Source organism: Sylvia atricapilla, chromosome 1 (genome assembly GCF_009819655.1).
Source record: "Sylvia atricapilla isolate bSylAtr1 chromosome 1, bSylAtr1.pri, whole genome shotgun sequence".
Classification (NCBI taxonomy): Eukaryota; Metazoa; Chordata; class Aves; order Passeriformes; family Sylviidae; genus Sylvia; species Sylvia atricapilla.
Genome location: NC_089140.1, coordinates 39,992,426 through 40,004,322, shown reverse-complemented (window position 1 = coordinate 40,004,322; position 11,897 = coordinate 39,992,426).

Sequence of the window (11,897 nt, the reverse complement as noted above, 5' to 3'; positions counted from 1 at the left end):
CAAACACCAACAAACAAATTGGCAGCTGGTCTTTTAGTCTGTGAGGTGTTAGCCATCTGTTCCCACAAAATAAAACATTTATTTGATTTGTCTTAAGTATGTAAGTTAAGAGATATCCAATATGTAAAGGCCTTAAGACTTTGCTTTCAGAATGTTGGAACTCCTTTTGCTTGAAATTTCATCAAGAGTATACATGCTTATGGCTATGTATTCACGTCTGCTAAGTCAAATGAGGAACTTCGGAATAAAAGTTGTCTTCAGAAATTCCCATATGGTTTTGAGTAACAGCTGCTATAGCAAAAGCCAAATGGCACACTCAGCTTTATATAACACTACATGGTGCTTTCTGTTTTGGAGGTAGCTTTCATTTGTTCCCTCCCTTGCAATAAGTACACTGGTCCCATCAGTTAGAATATCCAAAGGAATTTCTTCTTCCTTGAAACTGCCTTGCTGATGGTTTCTGCAGTACCCTTGATGTCCAGTGATATTAAAAGCTCATTTCAAAAGTTTAGTCACTAATTTTGGCTTCAGCAACAAAACAATTTGAAGATATTATCTATCTTTCATATGACACTGAAATGGTTGAATACCAACCTAATATTAACAAAATAATCCAAAATCTACCAAGAGCATTTAACACTGTCCAGGCCATATTGTTTGCCTGGGAATGTTTCATTGTTAGATGATAAGTTACAAAACTAAAACCAATTTCCCAAAATGAGACTTAAAAGAGAAAAATAAAATTATTCTTTGGTAAGATTTGGCAGTGCTCTGTATCTATTCTTTTTGCTCAGGATGTTGGATATGCACAGGAGGACATCAGTGGTATCATGGCTTTGTAACACCAGAGGCTTTCCCACAAAGCAAAGCAAGGGCTTCTTCCAGAGGTTCTGTTGAAATTAAAGGTGTAGCTGCTTCAGCCCATGCAAATCACACCCACAGGCCCTGAAAAGTGTTCTGGGACACCGCTGTCCTCTAAGGCTCTTAGGTTTATTTGCATGAAGTTGTGTAATCTTAGCCAGAAGGTTTTTTTGCTGACTTGAATTATCAGTTAATAAAAGCTAACTTTATGAAGAACAAAAGTCTTTATACTTAAAAATGATAATGGAAAAAAAGTAATCCAAATCCAAATCTCAATGCCAGTGTATTTATAAATAAATTCCATGTAATTTACAGTTAGAGATATCCAAAGAACTTAATTTAAGGGTTATCCCAAAACATACTGAAGAGCAGAGTTAAGATTGTTGATTTTATAAACAGGTTATATATATTTTTTTTTAATCTTTTGCTAAACTTGGAATATTTTCAGGTGAACAACAGGTATGATCAGTCTTTATGTGAGGTATGACTGGTCATTACAGTGTGCAGGGGTTATAAGACACCATGCAAATCTTCAGCTCCCCAGTGTGTTTGCTGTGGAGACAACATACAGAAAAAAATCAAACTACTCTCAGTTCTGACCTGCAGAGAAGTGTCACAAACCTAAAAAATGATGAGGAGTTGCAATTTGCTATACAAATTGACCTCTCTGGGTTAAGTGAACAATTAACGTTTTCCAGAGCGGGTCTGAGGCAAGAAAACTAGTACTTAAGTAGAGGCTTTCAAAGGTAATAGAGAGATCAATACATATCAAAGTTAGCCAGCAGTCTTGAACCGTAGGGGAAAACTTAAAAAGGAAACAAGTGATGTGTTTTTGAAAGCTTCTCTTGTGCAGTAAAATTCCAAGTGCTGCCTCTGCTGTTTTCACAGTAATGCTTTGACTACATGCTTAGCTCCCAGTACCATGCATTAACCACTTTTACAGTTTTCATCAGGGGCCAGCAGGGGCCAGAGGGCCCCTAAGCAGGATGGAGCCAGGGGTCAGTAGGGCAGGGGTCTTGTCAGCCAGGGGCCACCCTGAGCAGGGCAGACCCAGAGGTAGTAGCCAGGCCCAACCAAAAGTTGAAATCACCAGGCAAGTTCATGATGATGAAGCAGGTCTGAAGTCAAGGCAGGAAGTGAATCTGCAGATCAGAGTAAAGTACAGCAAGTGCTGGGCAAGACCCCAGGTTCAAGCTGGGAAGGTAGTTCCTAGGGTGAACTGGATGCATTGACAGGCAGGAGCGCAGTGGCAGCTAAGCTGAAAAACCAACACTCCTCCAGAAAGGCTTAGGAAAGAAGCAAACACTCAGGGCTGAGGTTAAGTAGACATTCTGGACTTGTGGGTGTGTGTGGAGATTCCAAGTGAGGAAGTCCAGGGCCTTTTTGACTATTAGTACACTCAGGCGCCTTAACTACAGGCTGTGTGTTACCTAAAATTCTGCTCTCTCCTGTGTTTATTACTTCTGACAAATATTGTTTACCCTTGTGCTAAGGAAGGAATATTTTAGCTAGGTTTGCTATGCTTGCACTGAAGCTTGGGTACTTCTTAGCTAGATTCTGTTGTGTGATTAAAGGAAGGCAATTTTTTCACTCAGGAAGACCTTTTCTCAAAAACAATCCTTATTATCTGCATTTAAAATGCTCTTTCTCTTCATTTATAAAAGACACCTATGTCTGTTCCTCTGTTTAAATGAACAATGAAATGGTACGGGCTGGAAGGACAAGATGAGAAATAGACATGACCAGACAGAAGCAGTTGTAAGTCTTGGACTCAGACACTAAAGGCAGGATTTAACTGTCTAAATGCAAGTACTTTCCATTTGAGGTGCCCTAGAGTATCCAAAATATCCACACATATGATCTTTGCCAACAGGCTTTAAACCAGGTATGTCAGGGGATGGTGATGACAGCTTGCAGATAAGTGAGGGAAGAGCAGTTGGGGCAGTAAATACATGGGACAGGGTGACAGGAGCAAGAGAGCCCTCAGGAAGGATAAGACAGGTTAAGAGAAGGTTTGCCTCAAGTGTTTGTGCACAAATGCACACAGTCTGGGAAGCAAGTGGATCTCTGTGTGCAGGTGCAGAACTAAGACAGCATAAAAATAACTGAGATGTGGCAGGATCGCTGTATTTTAAGGAACACACAAGTTCTTTAGGAATAAGAAGCAGCAAGGACAAGGAAGAGGGATGCTATCTATGCAAGGAAACAGCCAGGTTGTATTGAGGCCTTTTGTGGAACAGTAGGTAGGGTGATTGAGGACTTGTGAGCCATGATCAGAGGACAGGCTGGTAAAAGTAACACTGTAGTGGGAATCTGTTATAAATCATGTAGTCAATATTAGGAAATAAATAAATTTTCTTTAAGCAGCTCCAGGAATTCACCAAATCACCAACTCTTCTTCGTACAGATTGCCACACTAGCACTGAAAGATTCTGGAAAAGACCTGGGAGACCTGTAGGCAGTAGCCTAAGTGCATTGGCAGATTTCAACAGGAGTGTAGCAACTATATCAAAGCATGATTATTCCTCTCTGCCATCTTTTGAGGCTGCCTTCCATTTTGGGCTCTCCAGCACAAGGAAGATGCTTGTAAACATCAGCAAGTCTAGCAGAGAGCTACCAAGATGGTCAGGAGGCTGCAGCACATGTCTTGTCAGAAAAACCTGAAGGAACTATGCTTCTTTAGAGAGCAAGATTGTTTAGAGAAGGTGCGGGGCATCTAGTAGCAGCTTTCTGATACCTACAAAGTTGTTTTTAAGAAGGCAAACACAATTTCTTTGCTAAGTTGCACAGTGGGTGAATGAGAGCTATAAATTGAAATAGGAAAAGTTATAGCTTATAGGAAATAAGGAAAGGTTGTTCCACTGTGAGAATATTTGAGTATTGGAGGAGGGGCCCAAAGAAATTCTGGAATCTCTGTCTTTGGAGGTTTTGAAGATCCTAGCTGGACAAAGTCCAGAGCAACATCCTCTGAATGCTGTGTTGATCCTTTTTTGAACTGGGTATTGGGCTGAAGGCCTCTTGAGGTTCCTTCTAGCTGGAAAGACATGAAGTTCTATTGTATATGGGATACGTGTACAGATATATGTACAGATATATGTACAGATATATGTAGGTGGTGCAGAAACCACAGGAAACACTAGCTCTACTGGTGCTCTTCTGGTGAATAGACAATATAGGGGAAACCCAAAGGCATGTCGTATCATTTTAAGGGTTGTGTTCAGGCAAAAGAAGACCAGATTGACTTGGAAAAATAGCCAGATTACATGCTTATCTTCCCACAAGAAGTGAAGTTTATGCAGAGAAGTACATGCCTTCCTCTTCTTTTTCCATTTCTTTTTATCTGTTTTATCATTTTAGAATTAATTTCAGAGGAGTTTCTCATTTTGGTTTTTTGACCAGATGGAAAGACTTTTCTGGCAATTCCTAACAAGTAAAATTCCTTTCAAAATGCCATTCAAATTAAGGAATGTGTTTCAAGGTAATATCGGCACATTCTTGATTAATTTCAAGTCTATGCCATAAAAGATACTACAGAGGAAAAAGAATGGAGAGGGGTGTAAAATGGACTTGAAATGTTCAATCATATAAGCAATAATCCAATGGAAAATATAGTCTGATTTATGATACCATTTGTGAGCAGCTCACACTCAAATGTTTATTGTTCTTTAATTTAAATGCTATCGATCATGTGATCATATGTTGCTACATTAAAGGTGTATCTGATCCAGCTTCCTTGCCAAAGGTCTTGTCCGGGTTGAGATTTCATGTTCACATCCCAGTATATAAAAGAGAGATGGGTAATTACTTCCAGATGATTTTTGTTATTTATGAAAATATAAAGGAGATAAAATGCAGAGCAAGGATTTTCTAACTTCAACAACTTCAAGCAGGTCAGAGCAGATTCAAGTTTTGTTTTCTCTATCTATATATTATGCTCTAGTCCTGCCTATTAAATTCAAGCCAAGCAGAAGGAAAGAATGGATTTGCATATCCATTTCCATTCAGGTTATGGACTTTTAAATCCATGTTGCTTGTGTCTACAGACTAATGAGTGCACCATTATAGAGGAGGCTTAGTATGCCACTGCATTTGGAATGTCCAGATTTTTGCTCGGCATATAATATTTTGAGAGCCATTTTCTTCAAGCATAGTGTAATAGGCTTTAACTTTGCTAAGCTTTTCTGCCAGGCCTCCAGTGCCCTGCTGTTCTATTATATTGAACTTGTAAGCAGGATGCTCTGCCAGGCTCACCCAGATTACTGCTGCAATAAGGGCCCTGCTGAGTGACTAGTGTCATGATAAGTGCTAGGGAGGGAGTTCACCATCTTGGCATACTGTTCTCATCTTATTAAATTCAGCTTTGTGGAAGCAGGGAGTCTGCCTCTCGGCCTCACTGGCTCTGGCTCAGTCCAACTGCTACTGTCAGACAATATGAAAATAGGAACCACCACAGCTAATGGCAGGTGCTGCACCACCATAGCTGAGGAAAAAAAAAAAAAAGAAATTTTTCTTTTTTCTTTTTTCTTTTTTCTTTTTTTTTCTTTTAATATGTATTTGACTGGATTGATTAGCAAACACTTAGCTATTTAATATTATCATTATAGCCTTCGTACCCACAGATACTTGCTGAGATACTGTTCTTTTTGAATTTATTCTGTCCACTTTATATAGATTCCTTTGTTCTTGCTTACTTGCATTAAGGAAATGTAATGTAGCAAAGCCCTTGGAACAGGTCTGATACCATTCAGATTTAGTAAAGGATGATATTGTAAAGATACAGTCCTGACATACCTATTCAGACAGAACTCCCTACTGGGTGCTGCCTGAGAAAAATTTCCCAAATTCTGGTCTTGGATTACTACTGAAGGTAAAGTGAGTTACCTGTTCATCCCCCCTAAACACAGTAACCCCTGCTTGCCTATTTCTCATGTTTATTTTAAAAATTTAAGTGTTAGTTTTAGGTAGAGAATTCAGAATCTTCCCAGTGCCCTGAAATGACCAGCTGTGGTCTGAGTGTAAGCTATGCTGCTGAATGCAGCGGGAAAAGTGCAACATTCATAGAAAGGAGAGAGGGAACAAGGGAATATGTGTTTGCAAGCCATATCCTTGGAGAGCAAGAAAATGAAAATTACTCATTTTGTAGTATGAATTGCAGTACAGCACACCTTAGTTCTGAATCAGAGAGTATTTGACCATCTATTTTTGAGCCTAAGACTCTTTTGAGCTACAAATGAAAAAGGGATTTCCAAGGGCTTGTGGAAGGATAGATAAAATACTTCTGCACTTGCTGGTGTCTGAGCACATATAGACTCTTCCTTGACATCAGCGAATACATTGTTTCTCACTGTTCAACAATAAATGTTCAAATAACCCCATCATTGTCACTTCAACATTTTGTAAATTGAACATGAACAACACATGCAGTAACCTTTCTGACAGAAATATCGATGGGGTCTAGCTACAGAAGTCACCTTATAGCAAAACCAAGTTCAGATCAATAGAAAATCCTGGTTTTCAACTGTGTTTGTGGCAGGAGTTGCTAAGTCTGGCAGGCTGTATTTCAGCAGCACACTTGTTGGCCATGTCAGTCTTCATAAGAGTGACAAGTTTGATTAGACTCTTTGAGAGAGGCTGATTCAAAAATTCAGACAAAATAACAGCTTTCTGCCAATTTGCAATATCATGTTCACAATCCATTCCAGACTCATCAAAGCTAAGGAATAAAGGATTTAACATTTTAATCCCCCCTGAGAAAATGAATTAGAAAATTATGTCTCTGAAAAGTGTGGTTTTTTACTTGAAAAAGGAAAGTGGAGAACTATTAGTGGAACTGACTACCATGAATGTTGTGTGTCAGACCTTTCAAATCCTAGGCAATTAGCATGCAAGAGAATTCTTATCAAAATTCAAGGGCAAATGAAAGGATAAAACAAATCTATATGGTCACGTTCATATGTAAGGCCAGTCTAATTTTTTTATACCTGTTCTTTATTTCTATATCACATTCAAAGGTGTCATTTTTTTAAAGGTTTTCAAATGTTCCTTCTAAATCACTTTTTTTTTTTTTTTAATACCTCAGTCTTTCTTTTTATTCTGATTCACTGTGCTGTAACTGAGGGGAGTGTGGGGGGAGTGGTATTTTTCTTGCTCTGGTCAGTGTGTGATCCACACAAAGTAAATTGCCAAGAAGAAAATTATTTATTTAGATGAGGTTTGAACCTTGAGTTTCCTCTTTTTTTTTCCCGTCTCTTTTACTATAACCTTAAAAAGTTCAGTAGAAATTCAGAACATTGCAGCTAATGAGTGAATTACAGTGGAATGGCTGCTGGAAATTATTCAGGAGAAGCATAACCAAGAGGTAAGTAGAGAATGCTAACAATCTGAAGTTTTGCATTATATGAAATTGGTTTTTTTCTTTGAGGGGAAAAAAAAAATCTCAGGCTTAGATCTTTGCTACTGAATCCAGGCTTGGAATCAATAAATGTGGGATGATTGTGGCATGATTCTAAAAACATTTTATGAGGAATGCATGGAATCTACTCCAACTTAGAGATGACATTGATCTCTAGCCATTGTGCCTGAGAACATGGAACAAAGAAAGTATTGCTGCTAATCAGATAGATTTTTTTTTTGTTTTCATGCTATAATTTAAATGATTCAGTGGGGAATTACTCCTCTGTCAGATTCTGAGGGATTAAATGGCCTTGGGACATGACCTCTCTTTGTGAGGCAGAACATCAATTCATGATTCAGTTTTTCAGATTTTTCTTCATTTTAATATGGAAGAAGAATGCCTCTGAGATATTCAGAGCATTTTCCAACTGAAAAGCAAAATTGGAACAGGATAGCAGAGCTAGAACCACTCTTCTCTGCAGTAAATCTGGACCTTGAAACTCGTTTTCATCTTCAGTGATTTTGCAGCTAAAGAATTTAGTGCTTTTTAATTACAACAATCAAGTTGGGCTGGGCATTAAGGTGGGCCTATAAAATATTCACACTGGTCTTCTATTCATCACAGAAAAGTAACATAGAGTGCTATACCAAAGACAAGACCTTACCAGCACTCTTCAGGCGTCCTTTGTCCTGGTTAGCCAACAAAGGTATTGCTAAGGGCTTTTGTCAGGTACATCAGATATGCACTGGCTGTGTAAACCCAGGCCCACCTGTAGTATATTGGGAAAAGTTACAAACATAAACATCTGAAACAATGGGCCAATTGTAATTGTTTTAATTAAGTAATTTGTGTTTGAGGTTTTATTTATTTATTTATTTATTTTATTTATAACTGTATGAGAACAACATTTTTTTGATTTGGCAGTGTGGAGATAAATATACCCTTGCAATGTTTGTAGCAGAGACACTGAATCGTCATGCTAATGCACAAGGGTGAAAGAGAAAAAAAAATTAATCTATTTTCACTTTCTAAGTTGAATGAAATGTGAAAAATAAACAAACAGCACAGATGGTGAAACAGTTTAAATTTTTAATACTCTCCCAGTGTTAATAATTTCCAATATTTATAACAGCATGATAGCAACATATATTAAAATGTTATTTAAATAAAAACTTAATAAGCAGATGAGCAATTCACTATTTTCAGCAAAGTCATATCTAAAAAAAGTATTTTTGGAACAAAATCAGTTTAAATTTTGCTACATGAATATTAAACAATATGTTCAAATACTGAATCTTTGGCAGGATCTTATTGCTATCTACTGCGGACAACATATCTGAAAACTTACAGTTCCATATGTTCATTTCTTTCACTTTATTACTTTGCCAAGTAAGTGTAGACAAGCAAAACTAGAATTCTCAGTAAGTCTCTTCATTGTTTTTCAGTATTCTCACAAATGGAACACAAATTTTGGAAAGAATCCCAAATGGCAGGTGCTGACACTAAGTAGAGACAGGAACAGCCTTCTTGTTAACATATTATCTACTCTTCACCTACCACTGCTCTGTTACAAAACTCATTGACAATGAAAGCTAAATGAAGTAACTGAAAACTAATTCAGTACTGTTACAAATATTTCAGATGCCTTTCCGCAGCTTAGGAGCAAACAAGCAAAGAAATCTTCTCTATGCCTAGCCCTGTTGGATAATATCCAAGCTACTATATTTTCTTTCCAAAGCAAATTTAAAGCATTCTTTGCAAAAGGTGGTGTCCTGGAGTGATGAACTGGGGAAACAGAAAGACAGATGGAGGAAATCAAATTAATCAGGTAGTGTTGCTTGCAAAAGGAATTGAATGAGGTGGACAAGTAGTTGATATGACCTTAGTAGAACTATTTTGCTGTGTAACAGATCCATTAATAAATTTTGTAATGTTAGGGTTCTTTATATGTTAAAATTGATCTAAGTAGTTTCATCCCAAAATAATGTAATTTATTTCTTTCAGAAGGTTAGAAGGAACGTAGTAGTTTATGCTAGTGTTGCAAGTAGTTTAGGTAATGATATTTATTTATACATAAAGATTTTCACTGTTCTTCCCTTCCTCCTGTCAAATCCCAGAGTGTGCCCATTGTTCTCATAGGCTGAAGAGCCAAAAAGCTTCTTATGCATAATATCAAAGACAGCTATGTGGGCAGTGACTCTGAAGGATATCTTTTTATTTAGAGGTCCCCATGAATGTTCATTCTGTAAAGTTACTGATTGTGCTGTCAGTTCACAGAACTTTCTCTTTTATTTTCTCCCTTAACTTGAGGATTAAATGTCAATATTAGTCTGGAGGAGCTAACATCTTAGTGTTCATACCCTTTTTGGAAACTGTAACCCTGTGGTGGATACCTTGTGAGTTTTGTTGGGTACTAGCTTGCTTCTAGGCAACTGAAATAGGGTGGAGAGGGTGCCTGTACCCCCTTAGTGGTTAGGCGTATATTGCACTGCCAAGATTTTCCAAAATGGTTAGTGGCTGAAGGAGTTTTGGCTGGTGGGTGCCACGGCTGAGATAGCTTATTATGAGCCTGATTTTTGGAAAATAGCCTTTGAAACTTGGCCTTTAACAACAAGGCTCTGACACCCTCAGATTCCTGGCAGTGTGCTGCCTTGTTTTCCTTCTTGGTTTTTGTAGCCTTCGCTGTGGACCGTCTCTGGTGACTATCACAAAGGCCATCTAGGCTGAATGTTAATGTAAGTTGTACGCGATAGATTCACATCCTTTACATAGCAGCCACAAGAGGGGGATGTGGAACACTCACTGGATATTAGGGTTTAGTCCTCTCACAGTTGACAGTGTTATCAATACTTTCTCAAGTTTTTACCATCTATCCTCTTTTAGCTTATTTTTCTGGAGATCACGGCTTGCAATAGTTTATTTTATTTAGGAGAAACCTTTAGAGGAGGTTCAGATGGAAATATTCTGTCATCTAAATCTTCAATGGAGCAGTTGCAGCTGTTTAACACTTCCAGAGGACGGTGCAGCTATCTCAGCACAGAAAAAGGGGTTAATGGAACAACATGGGGTTTTTTTCCAATAAACAAATTCTAATTGATACATAGATTGTAATCACAGGAATTGTTTTATTTTTTTTTTAGCAACTGTGTTGTAATGGGGTAGTGTAGTACATACTGTAGAAAATTTGTACATGAGGGCAAAAGGAATAGACAATTGCTTTTGGGGACTGTGTAGATTAGTACATCATTGCATACTAACAAAGTGCTAATTGCTCCTTTTGACCACGGGCCCAGTTTACAGAGCTTTAGCACAAATGTGTCCTGTACATTATATTACAAAACTAACACTGCATTATTTCTCTCTACAGCTTGCAAATTCTTGCTAATTACCCAGGTTGCAAGTCCTGCATTTGTTTTGTGGCAGTAATAGCAAAAGCAAACAGTATACATATCTTTATGTAATTTTAGGATTGTTTTAATACTGTGTATAACTACACGAGTAATTTACCTATACTCAGTATGTTAGCTAAAAACAAAAAAGGTGTGAACTACTTTGAACAGGTTGTTGGTACTGATTTTATTGAACTTTTAAAATAGCAGCTGTTTAGAATATTTGCCAATTATTTAATGATCATTTAATAATTGGGAAAAACAAAACCATGCTGAACAATCTCTTTTCTTTATCTTCACTGGAATCACACTCAGGATGGTAGATATTTTAGTTCAGAAAAATAATGTCTCACCTGTCTGCATCTTTTCTACAAGTCCAGAATTCTTTGCTCACAGAGTCTTTCCACTTTCAATTAAACAGGATAGAAAGAAGCATTGAAATGAGACACATGCAGAATCAATGGGAGACCTCACTTGCTTGGAAAGGCATAAATCTACAGGTGTCACTCCCATTCTGCTGCACATCATTTAAGCCTTTTATGTATCAGCTCTTGATTTAGTTTTTCTGCTAGCAGGGAAATGTGAAGATCGGACTTTGTTCACATCTCTCTTTTGGTCCTTCTTGTCTTTTTGTGCAGGAGTTCTTATAGGTCTGACACTCTCTTTACACAAACATCCTGGCATTAAATGAATTTAATATCTACTGTAATTTAATTCTAGCTCTCCAGATTCTTCATTTTGGATCTTAAGAATTGAGTAGTAGAGACTGAATCTGAGACTTCAGTCATGTTCTGTAGTATATGAGGTTAGAGCATATATCAAAGTATTTTACTAAGGAAAAGGTATTTGGTAAGGGAAAAAGAAAAGATACTGTAGGGAATAGTCCAGTTTTGTGAAAAGAACAGACTAAAGTATTTCATAGGTTTTCCTTCCACACATTGTTAAAACAATATGAATACTGAATAACACGGATACTACTCTTCAGTCTGTTTTTATAATAAACAAGATGACTGAAAAAAAAAAAAAAAAGGACAATGTATAAAAAGTAACTGAAAAGGACAGGTATGTGTCACCATAAGGGCACTCTGTGTCACAAAGCAAATATGATTTAGTTCCAGCCAAAACAACCACCCACTCAAGGTACTGAAGGGTAGGCATGCTGTTATGACCCAGATTCAAATGGAGAGAGTAGGAGTAAGAAAATGAAAGTGTTAATAATATTTCAAGCACAGAGCTAATGGGAGGAGAATTTC